At 45.5% G+C, this 15,375-nt stretch overlaps 1 protein-coding gene across 3 annotated transcripts in view; it reads right to left on the bottom strand.

The window, feature by feature from the left end:
- The window catches only part of CAPSL (calcyphosine like), a 34,496-nt gene extending 21,757 nt beyond the window's left edge, over positions 1-12,739 (bottom strand). For all 3 annotated transcript variants that reach the window (XM_088447780.1, XM_088447782.1, XM_088447779.1), the window contains exon 1: positions 12,668-12,739. The gene's annotated coding sequence lies outside the window, so the exon portion shown is untranslated. The remainder of the gene's footprint in view (positions 1-12,667) is intronic.
- Between the last annotated feature and the right edge of the window lie 2,636 nt (positions 12,740-15,375).

Raw genomic sequence — 15,375 nt, 5'->3', positions numbered from 1 at the left:
GTGCTTTTATACACAGAGGGCTAAGGCCCACAGAGTCACGGTGCTTTTATACACAGAGGGCTAAGGCCCACAGAGTCACAGTGCTTTTATACACAGAGGGCTAAGGCCCACAGAGTCACGGTGCTTGTATACACAGAGGGCTAAGGCCCACAGAGTCACAGTGCTTGTATACACAGAGGGCTAAGGCCCACAGAGTCACGGTGCTTTTATACACAGAGGGCTAAGGCCCACAGAGTCACAGTGCTTGTATACACAGAGGGCTAAGGCCCACAGAGTCACGGTGCTTGTATACACAGCACCAAAAAATATGTGTTTTTTTAGATTGAAAGCTGAGTAACCAATGAAGACATTTCCAGAGGGCAGAGTCTGGGGGGGGTGGAGGAGAGAGTGAGAAAGAGAGAGAGAGAGAGAGAGAAACAGGTGAGCAGCAAGGGTCAGAAGTAAAGACACAGAGGAGTAACCTGAGAGGTAGGCGGCGGGCCAGCCAAGGACAGTGTCACAGGGACCAAGACAGCAAAGAAAGTCAAGGAGATGAGAGTGAGCGACAATGCCAAAATCTGCAGGAGGTTGAGGAGTGCAGCCACACATCCACATGCCAACTAGATTTTTTAAAACTTTTAACTTTCTTTTTTTTTTTTTTTTACACACAGCCACTTGTGAGTCTCGACACTTTAAACAGTATAGCGGAGCAATGCAGCATACATCAGCGTGCAGTCAGTGTGCCCCTTACACAGTCACTTTACCAGCACAGCCACTTGTGAGTCTCTGGACACAGCACTTAATCAGCAGAGTATAGCGCAGCATCAGCATGCAGTGTGCCCCCTATACAGCCACTCTGCCAGCGATCAGCAGAGCATTGCGCAGCATACATCAGCGTGCCCCCTATACAGCCACTTGTCCCACTCAGCCGGCCAGCCCAGTACAGAGCAGTGCGCAGTCCGGAGCGTGCAGGAGAAATGGCGCTGAGTCAGGACTCGGCACCTTTTGTAGAAGCGAACCCAAGCCTCGGTCAGGTGGGAATCGGATCCCCATTTCCGGAGCGGTTCGGATTCTCTAGTACACACTGGACGATTTGAACGATTTGATGTTCTGATCTGTCGGAAATTCGCTTAAAAAACGCGCCTCGTGTGTACCCAGCTTTAGGGCCATATCCAGTTAGCCGCGGTTTTGCAAAAAGTTTACACTTGTGCGAACATTTTGCCAAATATGTGTATCGTGCTGTCCTATTAGCCGCGGCTTTCGCACATGTGAATTTTGCGCAGCTAAGAACGTCGAATAGTTTTCAACATCTCAGAGCAGGTGAAAAAATGTGCAAAACCCCTATAATGGCCTAAAAATGTGGGGACTTGGTTTAGAACCCCTTGGATAACCCCCAAATGACCTTTTAGGCAAAAATAATTTTTTAATTAACTTAATTCTCCCTAATGTCATTTTTGGGATCAAAATTTAAAAGTGTTGGAAAATGGGTTTAAAGTAGGGGTGAGCGGGTTCGGTTCTACTCGGTTCCGTTCGGTTTTAAAAACCGAATCTTATTGGCTATCCAAAACCCATGACAGCTGGTGTTATGCGCATGAGCGGCGCCACCACCGCTTATGTGCGTACGCCGGTCCCGGCTCCTGCCAAATTAATTGAGCAGGTGCCGGGATCCAGGCCAGCAGCAGCTGCAATCTAGAAATAAAGTAAATTTTACCTGCGCTCTAAGGACCTCATTGAGAGCCGCTCGCAAAATGTGAGCGCTCACTCTGAATGAGGGCGGCCGCTTCCATTTTCTGAGCCGGCCTCCTGGCCGCTCACTAGGCTGTGGGTTACCACCCACAGCTTAAACGAGCGACCAGGACGCCCATCGGGGCTTGTGACGAGACCCTTGAGGTAGGTTCTCGGCTGACGCAAGTCCCAGAGAGCTTTCGGCTCTAAAGCTCTCCCAATGACATCACTGGTGATGTCAGTGGGGCCGCCCACAAACGACAAGCGTTCGCTTGGGAATGCCTCCGTTTGTGAAACCACCCCCCGACCACGCCTACAAAACGGGGCGAGCTGTCGATCAACATCGACAGCCACCCCTTTTGTAGTGAGCCCCGGAGCGAGAGAATTTCTCTCTCGCTCCGGGGCTTGCGCACGCGAAGTGCGGCCGCTGCGCGTGTACACAGCCAAACATCGACCCGCTTGCGAGCGCTCAAGCGCTTGCGAGCGGGTCTGAATCAGGCCCTAAGTCAGATGGTTACAGATGTTTTCAGTGAGCTACTGTATAAGATATCTGACTCTATCAACAATAATCTATAACAATAATCTATACTGAGCTCCGGGAAGAGGACAGGAGCCGCTGCTGATACTTGCATCCATAGTTTATATGTACCTCTAATTTAACTGCATTTATTTTGCCCCAAAATACTCGCTTTCTTAAAACGAATTCACTGTTAAAGAAAAATACATATAACAGCCATTTGACACAATTTAAAAAGCTGAAGCCCTTTGATTTTAGTCAATAATACACTTCTAAACTATTACCCAATGTTAGTTCACCTTTTTTGGGGGTACAGGAACATTTCCCCTTTTTTTCAGGAAAACTTTTCGTAATTTTTTGTTCGGGCGTCTTTTCTAATAGGTTTGCCCGAAAACCTGCATAAGCAATAGCGGCGAAAAGTGACACATTCGGGCAAAGGGTGCAAAAATTTCGAAAATGCGAAAATTTTCGCGTCTAATTGGATACAGCCCTTAAGCTGCTGTGACCTTATATAATTGAATATAACTGTTATTTTATCTAAGAACATATTAAAGTAACGGCACTAAGAACATAGGGCCTGATTCAGACCCGCTCGCGAGCGCTGAGCGCTCACAAGCGGGTCGATGGTGGCCCAGTGCGCATGCGCACAATGGAGCTGGCTCCATCGTGCGCATGCGCGAGACCCGGATAGCGACGGGCAAACCGTCGCTCCGGGTCTTGTACCAAATGGGGCGTGCTGTCGATGTTGAGTGACAGCATGCCCCCTTTGGTGGGTGTGCCGGGGGTGTGGCTGCCCAGATGGAGGCGTTCCCATGGGAACGCCTACCGTCTGGGGCCGGACCCACTGACATCACAAGTGATGTCAGTGGGAGTGCTTTTGGCTCTGTTTGAGCCGAAAGCACTCCAGAGCTTGCGGCAACGAGACCCTACCACAAGGGTCTCGTCGCAAGCCCGATGGTCTTGACGCATAGCTCTCGCAAGCGGGTCGATGGTCGGGCAGTGCGCGAGCCCCGGAGAGAGGGAGAACTTCACTCGCTTGGGGCTCGCAGCAAACCGGGGCGGCTGTCGATGTTGATCGACAGCTCGCCCCGTTTTGGAGGCAAGTCGGGGGGTGGCTGCACAAACGTTTGTGGGCGGCCCTACTGACATCACATGTGATGTCAGTAGTTAACTTCCTGCTCTATTAGAGCAGGAAGTTCACTGGGGCTTGCGGTGGACGAGACCCTACCACAAGGGTCTAGTCGCAAGCCCGATGGTCGCGGTAATCGCGACCATCGCCAGGTCGCCCGCACAAGCTATGGGTGGTCTCCCACAGCTATGCGAGCGGCCTGGAGGAGGATTTTTTTTTTTTTTTTTTAAATCCGCCCTGATTCAGAGCGAGCGCTCACAAATAGCAAGCGCCTCTGAATCAGGACCATATTCCACTAACTGCACTAAGAACATATTCCAAGTCCTGGAACCCCAAGTGTCAGTGTGTTCTCGTACTGGAACCCCAAGTGTCAGTGTGTCTTAGTTCTGGAACCTCAAGTGTCAGTGTGTCTTAGTTCTGGAACCCCAAGTGTCAGTGTGTTCTCGTACTGGAACCCCAAGTGTCAGTGTGTCTTAGTTCTGGAACCCCAAGTGTCAGTGTGTCTTAGGGCCTGATTCAGAGCCGGACGCTATTTGCGGACGCTCGTTCAGAAAAAGGGTCTGGCTATTTAAATTAAGCGCTCGCTCTTTGCGGTCTGTTGACGCCTCTATGTCTGAACGAGCGAACGAAACATGCGCTCACTATTTTGGAAAAAACGCCCCCTGGCCGCTCGCATCATACGTCATCTCCGTTATTTATTTGATTAATCGAGTACATCGAAAGCCGTATGAACTGCTCGCAGTGCTTGTGGTTGGATTTTCCTACCGCAATCATGCGAACAGTTCAGGCTAAAAGACAACCAAGTGACGTGGTCGATGACGCTGCTTTGTTAATTATGCACACCCTTAAAACGCCCGTTTTGACCTTTTGGCACGCCTGCGTTCGGATCTCCACTCCCCGTTTTCAAGCACCTTCCCCTGTTACCACCCACAAACGCCTCATCCTGTCACTCAAATTAGCAGGCATTCGCTATTTTGAACGCACATGATTTTCGACTGCACTGACTGGTTCGCGCATGCGTACTAAAACCCATACGCATGCGCAGTTGTGTGAACATCACTCGGAGCGAACGAGCGGCCGCTTACGAGCGGCTCTGAATCAGGCCCTTAGTTCTGGAACCCCAAGTGTCAGTGTGTTCTAGTACTGGAACCCCAAGTGTTAGTGTGTCTTAGTTCTGGAACCCCAAGTGTCAATGTGTTCTAGTACTGGAACCCCAAGTGTCAGTGTGTCAGTTCTGGAACCCCAAGTGTCAGTGTGTTCTAGTACTGGAACCCCAAGTGTCAGTGTGTTCTAGTACTGGAACCCCAAGTGTCAATGTGTTCTAGTACTGGAACCCCAAGTGTCAGTGTGTCTTAGTTCTGGAACCCCAAGTGTCAATGTGTTCTAGTACTGGAACCTCAAGTGTCAGTGTGTTCTAGTACTGGAACCCCAAGTGTCAATGTGTTCTAGTACTGGAACCCCAAGTGTCAATGTGTCAGTTCTGGAACCCCAAGTGTCAGTGTGTCCTAGTACTGGAACCCCAAGTGTCAGTGTGTCAGTTCTGGAACCCCAAGTGTCAGTGTGTCCTAGTACTGGAACCCCAAGTGTCAGTGTGTCCTAGTTCTGTCTGGGGGACACGCTGTCACAGCAGAGAATTAATAATTCACACTGTGCCGGAAAAGGTTTGGGGCTGCCAGAGCGCTGGGCTAGCCCCGCATGTGACGAGAAACAGGGATGTGGCACGCGGTAACACCGCCTATAACATCATGCACAATGGCTTGTGACCTTGTAGACATGAGACCACATCCCTTTTCGCAGGCACATGTAGTGTTCACTCTAGGTACGGCAGCAGGCAGGGCACCAGACCTAGAGATAGGGCTCTTCTGCGCGCTCTGAAGGTGCGCGCACCGCCAAAAAGGGAGCGTGGCCAAAGAAAAAAGTGCGTGTCTTTATAACGCGTCCCTTTTCTGTCACTCCTGGGGGCGTGCCCGGCACTTACGGACATGCCATGCAGCCCCCAAGTGCTGCGGTCACTGTGAATGGATGCTGGGCGCATGCGTCCGGCATCCATTCACCGGCGCTGACCGCTGCGCCGCCGTTTTGACCACACACTGCAACCCACGGATGAGACAGAACCCGCAGGCTGGAGGGCAGGGTGCTTTCTGCCCTTCAGAAATAGGGCAGGGCGCGGCGCCCCGCTGAAACAGCCTAGCGGGAACGCTACAGACGCATTTGGCACACGCAAACTGTCCCACCACTGAATCTGGTAATGTTGGGAGGTATGGTGTTGAGTTTGATTTCAATCAGGGCTCTATTCGTGTGCAGTTTGTATGTTCCCTCTGTGTTTACGTGGGTTTCTTCCCGGTGCTATGGTTTTTCTCCCACAGTCTAAAAACATACTGGTACTGTAGATTAATTGGTTTCTGACAAAAAATAATACATAACCTGGGTGAGTATATATGTGTTAGGGAACATAGGGCCTGATTCAGAGCTGGACGCTCTTTAAGATCTGAATCAGGGCGTTTTTTGGGTGGGTTTTTGTTGCGGTCTCCTGGCCGCTCGCTAAGTTGTGGGTGACCACCCACAGCTTTTGCGAGCGGCCAGGTGATGGTCGCGATGATCGCGACCATCGGGGCTTGCGACGAGACCCTTGTGGTAGGGTCTCGTCCATCGCAAGCTCCAGAGAGATGTCAGTGGTGATGTCAGTGGTGCCTCCCACAAGCGGCAGGCGTTCCACCCCCCCTCCCCGCCTACAAAACGGGGTGAGCTGTCGATCAACATCGACAGCCGCCCCTTTTGTAGTGAGTACCGGAGCGAGAGAACATCTCTCTCGCTCCGGGGCTTGCACATGCACGCGACGCGTGTGCGCGGTACCTCACCATCGACCCGCTTGAGAGCGCTATGCGCTCGCGAGCGGGTCTGATTCAGGCCCATAGATTGTAAGAAGCTCCACTGGGGCGGCTGTGAATGGCTAAGGGGTCTGTTTACTAAGCAGTGTTAGGAGACAGAGTGAAAAGTGATAAGGTGCCAGCCAATCAGCTCCCAACTGTCATTTTTCAAACACGGCCTGCGAGATGGCAGTTAGGAGCTGATTGGCTGGCACCTTATCACTTTTCACTCTGTCTCCTAACACTGCTTAGTAAATAGACACCTAAATATTCTATGTAAAGAGCTGCAGAATATCTGTGCACTATAAAATTACTTTAGAAAAATTAAGTTTATCTGCACAAGACAATTGTGCTTGTATTTCGCTGTATTACAAAATATCCATGCAAATTCATATTAATAAGAACTATAGCACATGCAAGACCTCATCTAATATATCTGATGCCTCACTTGATAGCAAATAAGACTGAACAGAGAAGCCTTTGTGCTGATTATTAAGAAATGTCATAAAACTCAGTTCCCACTCCCGTTTGGCATGTCTGATCCCTGTTATAGATTAATAGGTTTGTTTAAACATTACTAAAGGATTTCCAACTAATAGATAACCAAATGCTCCATTGTGAGTAACCAGCTGTTACAGCTCCCCAGTTTAAATTTTGCTATGGAACCTTCCACAATTCCTGTGTGCAGAGGCAAAGGCCCTGATTCAGAGCCGAACGCTCTGACCAGAGCGCTCGCTCTGAATCAGGGCCCACCTCCATAAATATGGAGCGTCCTCCTGGACGCTCGTATAGCTGTGGGTCACCACCCACAGCATATACGAGCGTGCAGGATGATGGTCGCGATGGTCTTGACCATCGCGACCATCGCCAGTGCGAGCAGAAGCCTGCGGTTGAGTTTCTCAACCGCACGGCCAGGAGTGATTTTGGCTCTATCAGAGCCAAAATCACTCCCACTGACATCACTAGTGATGTCAGTGGGGCCGGCTTCTGACGGTAGGCGTTTCCTTGGGAACGCCTCCGTCTGGCAGGCACGCCCCCGGCACGCCCACCAAAGGGGGCGTGCTGTCAATCAACATCGACAGCACGCCCCCTTTGATCAGACACAACGAGCGAAGGAAAGTCCTTCGCTCGTCGCGTCTCGCGCATGCGCACGACGGAGCTCCCTCCGTCGTGCGCATGCGCAGTGCACACCATCGACCCACTTGCAAGCGGACAGCCGCTCGCGAGTGGGTCTGAATCAGGCCCAAAGTATATAATGATATCAGACACTACAGAAAAGTAAAGGATAACACGGCAAAGGACATATTATATGTACAAAACAAGCAGCACAGCCTGGACACGCTTGATGTAGATGGGCCTTATAGTGGTTACTTTTCCCCTGTATTTTTCACATCACAATGTATATTTCTCCACGTACACTGGACAACAAGGTAGCACAGTGGATAGCTTTGCTGCTTCGCAGCGAAGGGGCTAGGTGTCCCATTCCAGGCAGGGCACTATCCATGTGGGCGTTCTCCCCAGGTTTCCTATAGGTGATCAGATTTCCTTACACAGTTGAAAAAATACACCGGGTGATACTAAACCTACTGTAAGCGGGGAATCCAATTGCGGGCGGGATTTTTCCTGCAACCGCAGGGTTTTACTATTTAATTATACCCCTTTTACACCAAAGTCCTGGGTCTGACCTGGGATTTGGAACACGTTTCCAACCCGGGACAAACCCCTTTCACACCGCGGCACCGCAACGTTCACACCGGAGCCGGGTCCGGCGCAGGTAATCAGCACTCCGATCACCCCCCTCCCGATCCTCTCCCCTCACTCCAAAGCGCTGCTCTGCAGGTCGCTGCTGGTTGCAGTGGACACCTGGAGATAATGTAATTTCCAAGCGCCACTGAAGCCAGCAAATCGGGCAGCATGCGGCACGATCCGGGTCATCGTGACCCGGATCATGCCGTTTACCCTGCAGGGTGACACGAGAATGGCCCGTGGCCAACCCTGCAAGCTACCCGAGATGGATCGTTTTTCTCGCACTTCCAGAGCAAGTCTGATTTTTCCAAAAATCATTAGTCCGTGGACCCTCCCAGCAGCCCGCGGTAATCCAAAAGTATGCGCAAGGTTTTTTACCTAGCTAAACCTCACGCCCAATTGGATATTTATTTATTACCAGTTATTTACATAGCGCACACATATTCCGCAGCGCTTTACATAGAATATTCGGCCATTCACATCGGTCCTGCCCCAGTGGAGCTTACAATCTATGGGCCTGATTCAGACCCGTTCGCTATCTGCGTACATTCGCTGGATGCGTTTGCAAATTTGTCAAAGTGACGCCACGGGAAGCGAACGCTCGCCAAGGCACCATGACTTAGCGAGCGGCCACTTTGTGTATGCATACGTCCAATCGCACAGGCAGAGCAACACATCATCTCCAGGAAGTGTATTAAAACATTGGTACATCGAGCACCATCGGATGTGAACGCAGTGCTTGAGGTAGCTTTTCCCTACCACAAGCATTGCGAGGAAATCAGTGTAAAAATAAGGCAAGTGACGTGTACTATGACGCTGCCTGTTAATTATGCACGCCTCTAAAACGGCGTTGAAACACTCAGGCGCGCCTGCGTTCGCATCTCCAACCCCCCGTTATTAGTGTCCTGCCCCTGTCACCACCCACAAACGGCCTCTCCTGTCTCTCATTACCCTGGGCTGCCTTTGCTGGGCGAATGTGAGGGATGATATCGCATTGTGTAGTTCGCGCACGCGCAGAACGAAGCATGTGTATGCGCATACGCAGAATATCAGGCCGCTTGCGAACGCACAGCGCGAGCGGGTCTGAATCAGGCCCTATGTTCTCTATCACAAGCACACATACACACTAGGGTTAAATTTTGTTGGAAGCCAATTAACCTACAGTACCAGTATATTTTGGGAGTGTGGGAGAAAACCGGAGCACCCGGAGGAAACCCACGCAAGCATAGGGAGAATATACAAACTCCACACAGTTAGGGCCACGGTGGGAATCAATCCCACAACCTAACTGCTGTGAGGCAGTAATGCTAACCATTACACCGTCTGTGTTGCCCATATGTGATCATGAAGGGGAGAATTTAAATTGTAAGCTCCACTGGGGGCAGGTGAATGAATAAACAGTGCTACATAATATTTTTCTAACAGCTAGTTATATAGCGCACAAATATTACGCAGGGCTTAACAGAGAATCAGTCCCTGCTCCAGGGGATCTTACAATTTATATGCACACTAGACTTAGTAAGTTTTTTAAAGTGTGTGAGGAAACTGGAGCACCTGGAGGAAACCCATGCGAACATGGAGAGAACGTACAAACACCACAACAATAAGGCCTTGGTGAGAATCTAACCCAAAACCTCTGTGCTGTAAGGCAGCAATGTTAACCATTACTCCAACTATAAATACATTACGCTAACTATAAATACATTACGCCAACTATAAATATATTACGCCAACTATAAATACACTACGCCAACTATAAATACACCACGCTAACTATAAATACATTACGCCAACTATAAATACACTACGCCAACTATAAATATATTACGCCAACTATAAATACATTACGCTAACTATAAATACATTACGCCAACTATAAATACACCACGCTAACTATAAATACACCACGCCAACTATAAATACACTATGCTAACTATAAATACACTACGCCAACTATAAATACATTACGCCAACTATAAATACATTACGCTAACTATAAATACATTACGCCAACTTTAAATACACCACGCTAACTATAAATACACTACGCCAACTATAAATATAGTACGCTAACTATAAATACACTACACCAACTATAAATACACTACAACAATTATAAATACATTACGCTAACTATAAATACACTACGCCAACTATAAATACATTACACCAACTATAAATACATTACGCTAACTATAAATACATTACGCCAACTATAAATACACTACGCCAACTATAAATATAGTACGCTAACTATAAATACACTACACCAACTATAAATACACTACACCAATTATAAATACATTACGCTAACTATAAATACATTACGCCAACTATAAATACATTACGCCAACTCTAAATACACTACGCCAACTATAAATACATTACGCCAACTATAAATACACTATGCCAACTATAAATACATTACGCTAACTATAAATATATTACGCTAACTATAAATACACTACGCCAACTATAAATACACTATGCTAACTATAAATACACTACACCAATTATAAATACATTACACCAACTATAAATACATTACGCTAACTATAAATACATTACGCCAACTATAAATACACTACGCCAACTATAAATATAGTACGCTAACTATAAATACACTACACCAACTATAAATACACTACACCAATTATAAATACATTACGCTAACTATAAATACATTACGCCAACTATAAATACATTACGCCAACTCTAAATACACTACGCCAACTATAAATACATTACGCCAACTATAAATACACTACACCAATTATAAATACATTATGCTAACTATAAATACATTACGCCAACTATAAATACACTACGCCAACTATAAATATAGTACGCTAACTATAAATACACTACACCAACTATAAATACACTACACCAATTATAAATACATTACGCTAACTATAAATACATTACGCCAACTATAAATACATTACGCCAACTCTAAATACACTACGCCAACTATAAATACATTACGCCAACTATAAATACACTATGCCAACTATAAATACATTACGCCAACTATAAATACACTATGCCAACTATAAATACATTACGCCAACTATAAATATATTACGCTAACTATAAATACACTACGCCAACTATAAATACACTATGCTAACTATAAATACACTACACCAATTATAAATACATTACACCAACTATAAATACATTACGCTAACTATAAATACATTACGCCAACTATAAATACACTACGCCAACTATAAATATAGTACGCTAACTATAAATACACTACACCAACTATAAATACACTACACCAATTATAAATACATTACGCTAACTATAAATACATTACGCCAACTATAAATACATTACGCCAACTCTAAATACACTACGCCAACTATAAATACATTACGCCAACTATAAATACACTACACCAATTATAAATACATTACGCTAACTATAAATACATTACGCCAACTATAAATACACTACGCCAACTATAAATATAGTACGCTAACTATAAATACACTACACCAACTATAAATACACTACACCAATTATAAATACATTACGCTAACTATAAATACATTACGCCAACTATAAATACATTACGCCAACTCTAAATACACTACGCCAACTATAAATACATTACGCCAACTATAAATACACTATGCCAACTATAAATACATTACGCCAACTATAAATACATTACGCTAACTATAAATATATTACGCTAACTATAAATACACTACGCCAACTATAAATACACTACGCCAACTATAAATATATTACGCTAACTATAAATATATTACGCTAACTATAAATACACTACGCTAACTATAAATACATTACGCCAACTATAAATACACTACGCCAACTATAAATACATTACGCTAACTATAAATATATTACGCTAACTATAAATACACTACGCTAACTATAAATACACTACACCAACTATAAATACACTACGCCAACTATAAATACATTACGCCAACTATAAATACATTACGCTAACTATAAATATATTACGCTAACTATAAATACACTACGCCAACTATAAATATATTACGCTAACTATAAATATATTACGCTAACTATAAATACACTACGCTAACTATAAATACACTACACCAAATATAAATACACTACACCAACCATAAATACACTACGCCTACTATAAATACACTACACCAATTATAAATATATTACGCTAACTATAAATACACTACACCAACTATAAATACACTACACCAATTATAAATATATTACGCTAACTATAAATACACTACACCAACTATAAATACACTACGCCAATTATAAAAATAGTGCATTGATGACTGCATGACACCATTATTCTACAGTATTCCCTTCAGCATTAAAATACTTTGCATTTCTGAAACAGTCTATTACATAGGAGTTCCACAGGTACAGGACTTGTATTATATATACTATAGTAAAAGTAATAATAATAATTCTTCCTTTAAACTCTAAAACACACTGTAAATAGTAAACACTGTTTTCCAGTACAGATGCACATATACAGTAAACTGCACCGTCATGCTAATGCACACATTATTCTAATAATCTGTGAGGCTATCTGCAGGACTTATTACAGCAGCACCTATAGGGAAGGACCTGCTAGAACTGGGTGATATAGGAAGGTAAAGTTTGCAAAGTGAGATGAATGTCAGTTGTGCATAGAAGAAGTCATATCAGTAATGTCACCTTAGAGGCTCGGGATGGGGATCCTCCTAGCAGCCGCCTGTAGCTTCCACCTGCTGCAACTATGGACGCAGCTTTCATTCAACAAGTGGAGGGCTTGCCCCTTACGGGGAATACTGTACATGCTCATTGGGTTAGCAAAGCAAATCCCGCAAGCTGATTGGTGAAGGGCGCTGCCTGTCACATTGGCTCCGCCCTGCTTGTGCTTGTTGCTGGAGGTTAGATACACACAGTGGGGTTGCCATGGAGATGGCTTCAGCTGATTGAACACAAAAGGGGCAGAACATGGCACTGTACTCTCACACGGTGCTTAGTGACTGGGTTATGTCCCCACCCCTGGATCTGGGCTGCTCTCTCATTTAACTATGTCTCTGCCAACATTGCACAATCACTTTTTAAATAGAATAGTTTGTTGTTTGGGGGATTTATGTTTTCTTTTACAAGGTTTAAAGATGAGTAAAAACTATATTTCACTGTAGTTTGTGTTGCATTTTTCCAAGTAACACAAACATCTGTCAATGAGACATAGGGGTCTATTCACAAACTTTGGTGAGAGATAAAATGGAGAAAGATAAGTCCTACTCCCAGCCAATCAGCTCCTGTCATGTTACAGGCTGTGTTTGAAAAATGACAGGAGCTGATTGGCTGGGACGTATCTTTCTCCATTTTATCTCTCTCCAAGGCTTAGTGAATAGACCCCATAGAGGCTGATTCGCAGCTGCACACCATTCGACCGCACCTGCAGCTGCATTGCGTGCTCATAAATAAATGCAGATATTCGCCTATTCATAGTTGGCCCCATATGTACCACCGGGGCCCCTTCACTCCGGCGCACGTGCAGTGTAGCATCTAAATCAGACCAGAGCCTACTGCACATGGACCTATCTCCAGAAAGATGGCACGGTTACATATTGCCGGTGATTTCTTTATTGCACATGTGCATGCAGGTGTCTAAAGGCGAGCTTATGGAGGAGGACACCACTAGGGTACACGGAGAACATAGAAAATTAACATAAGTTCCTGAGCTCGCCTTAGGACACCTACTTTCACATAAGACCATACGATTTGATCAATCACATCACATAATGTGTGTCAATTCCTACACGATCAGTTGAGATCTCTCTGCAAAACCATCTGCTCTGCGATCCAACTAGACAACGGTGGGGACTCAAAATACAACTATTTTCAAATGATTGGTCTGTCCAACCTGTAGAAACTGCCCAAATCATGTGATCAATCGTCCCGTGTATGGCCAGCATTACATCCAAATGTAAATGAACCCAAAAGCAGTTAGTAAGATCTATTTGTTGATGAAAACACACTGATATATTACAGTAAATGCATGTAGCCATAGGGATCATTGTGCCTTATAGATTGTAAGCTTGCAAGCAGGGCCTTCCTACCTATATATCTGTCTGTTATTACCCAGTTTTATTCTATTAATGCTTACAATTGTAAAGCGCAACGGAATATGCTGCGCTATATAAGAAACTGTTAATAAATAAATAAATAATCACATACCCTCCAACAATTCACATCTAGAATCCGATACAGGGGCGTGGCCATATATAAAGGAGGTGTGGCAAACTATAAAGGGGGCGTGTCCATGGGTACTGTACCTGGGGTACGGAGGCAGCCAGCGCAGCCTGGTTTAACTTCTGTACACCAGCGCTGGGGTGATTATGGCAGCATCAGTACAGACTGCATAGCAGAGAACCATGGGGGGAGGAGCAGAGCCGTCTGTCACTCAGCAGCGCTGCGGGAGTCCTGTGTCCCTTAGCAGCGCTGCTAAAAGAATCGGGAACTTGGTACAAACGGTACAGCCCGTTTGCCTATACAGACCATTAAAAAACGGTACTGTACCAGCTAAAACCTTAGAGTTGGAGGGTATGTAATCAATGCAAAGAAAGGATACTAATGATCCCATTTGAATGTATATATCTCTGGGGTTTTTTTTATATAGCAGCTACATAATGGGGTAAAGTGCAATCAGGGAATTACTAGACTCTTCAGGGAGTCAGGGAGAGTGCTACTATTTTAGGGAGTCTCCCTGACAATGAGGGAGAGTTGGCAAGTATGATCCAGGTTACATTCTCATGTGTTTTGGTTAAACCTACAGTATGGACGCTTTCGCTGTATGTGGGTGACAGATTCTGGAGGACTGTCCTGTCAGTGCCATCTAGCCAGGACATTGCCCAACCGGTGGCTATGTTCATATGAATGAACGGGTGCTAGCTGCGTTGGAGAGGTGTCTTCAGAGAAGGGGAGAGATGTTGGGGCAGCCTTGCGCTATTGTGATGTACTTAGAGATGCTGAATATTGGAAGTTATGCAGGTACTGTACACTATGCAGCACAATGATTGCTGCACAGCACTGATGTCAAGAGTTTGATTGCCGACCAGAGTCCTATCTGTGAGCAGTTTGTATGTTCTCCCTGTTTGTCTAGTTAACATGCGGGTGCTCCAGTTTCCTCCTGCAGCACATAAATAATATACTGACACACGTTATGTGTCTGTGTCTGAGAATCAGGCAGAGGATGTTGTCTGGCCACGCTGATGTGTTTAAAACAAAGACTATTTAGTGTGTGGACACGATTGCCCCCCTCCCCCCTTATCTGCCACAGGGTGGTGCTATATGGATAATAATACTATGGGGTAAATTTACTAACAATCAAGTTTGGTCGAGTTATCAATCTCTGGAGAGTTTGGCCA

This window comes from Taudactylus pleione, unplaced genomic scaffold (genome assembly GCF_031769625.1).
Source record: "Taudactylus pleione unplaced genomic scaffold, aTauple2 ptg000438l, whole genome shotgun sequence".
In the NCBI taxonomy this organism is placed as follows: domain Eukaryota; kingdom Metazoa; phylum Chordata; class Amphibia; order Anura; family Myobatrachidae; genus Taudactylus; species Taudactylus pleione.
Note: the sequence above shows the minus strand (reverse complement) of the source record. Positions and strands in the feature narration are given on the sequence as shown.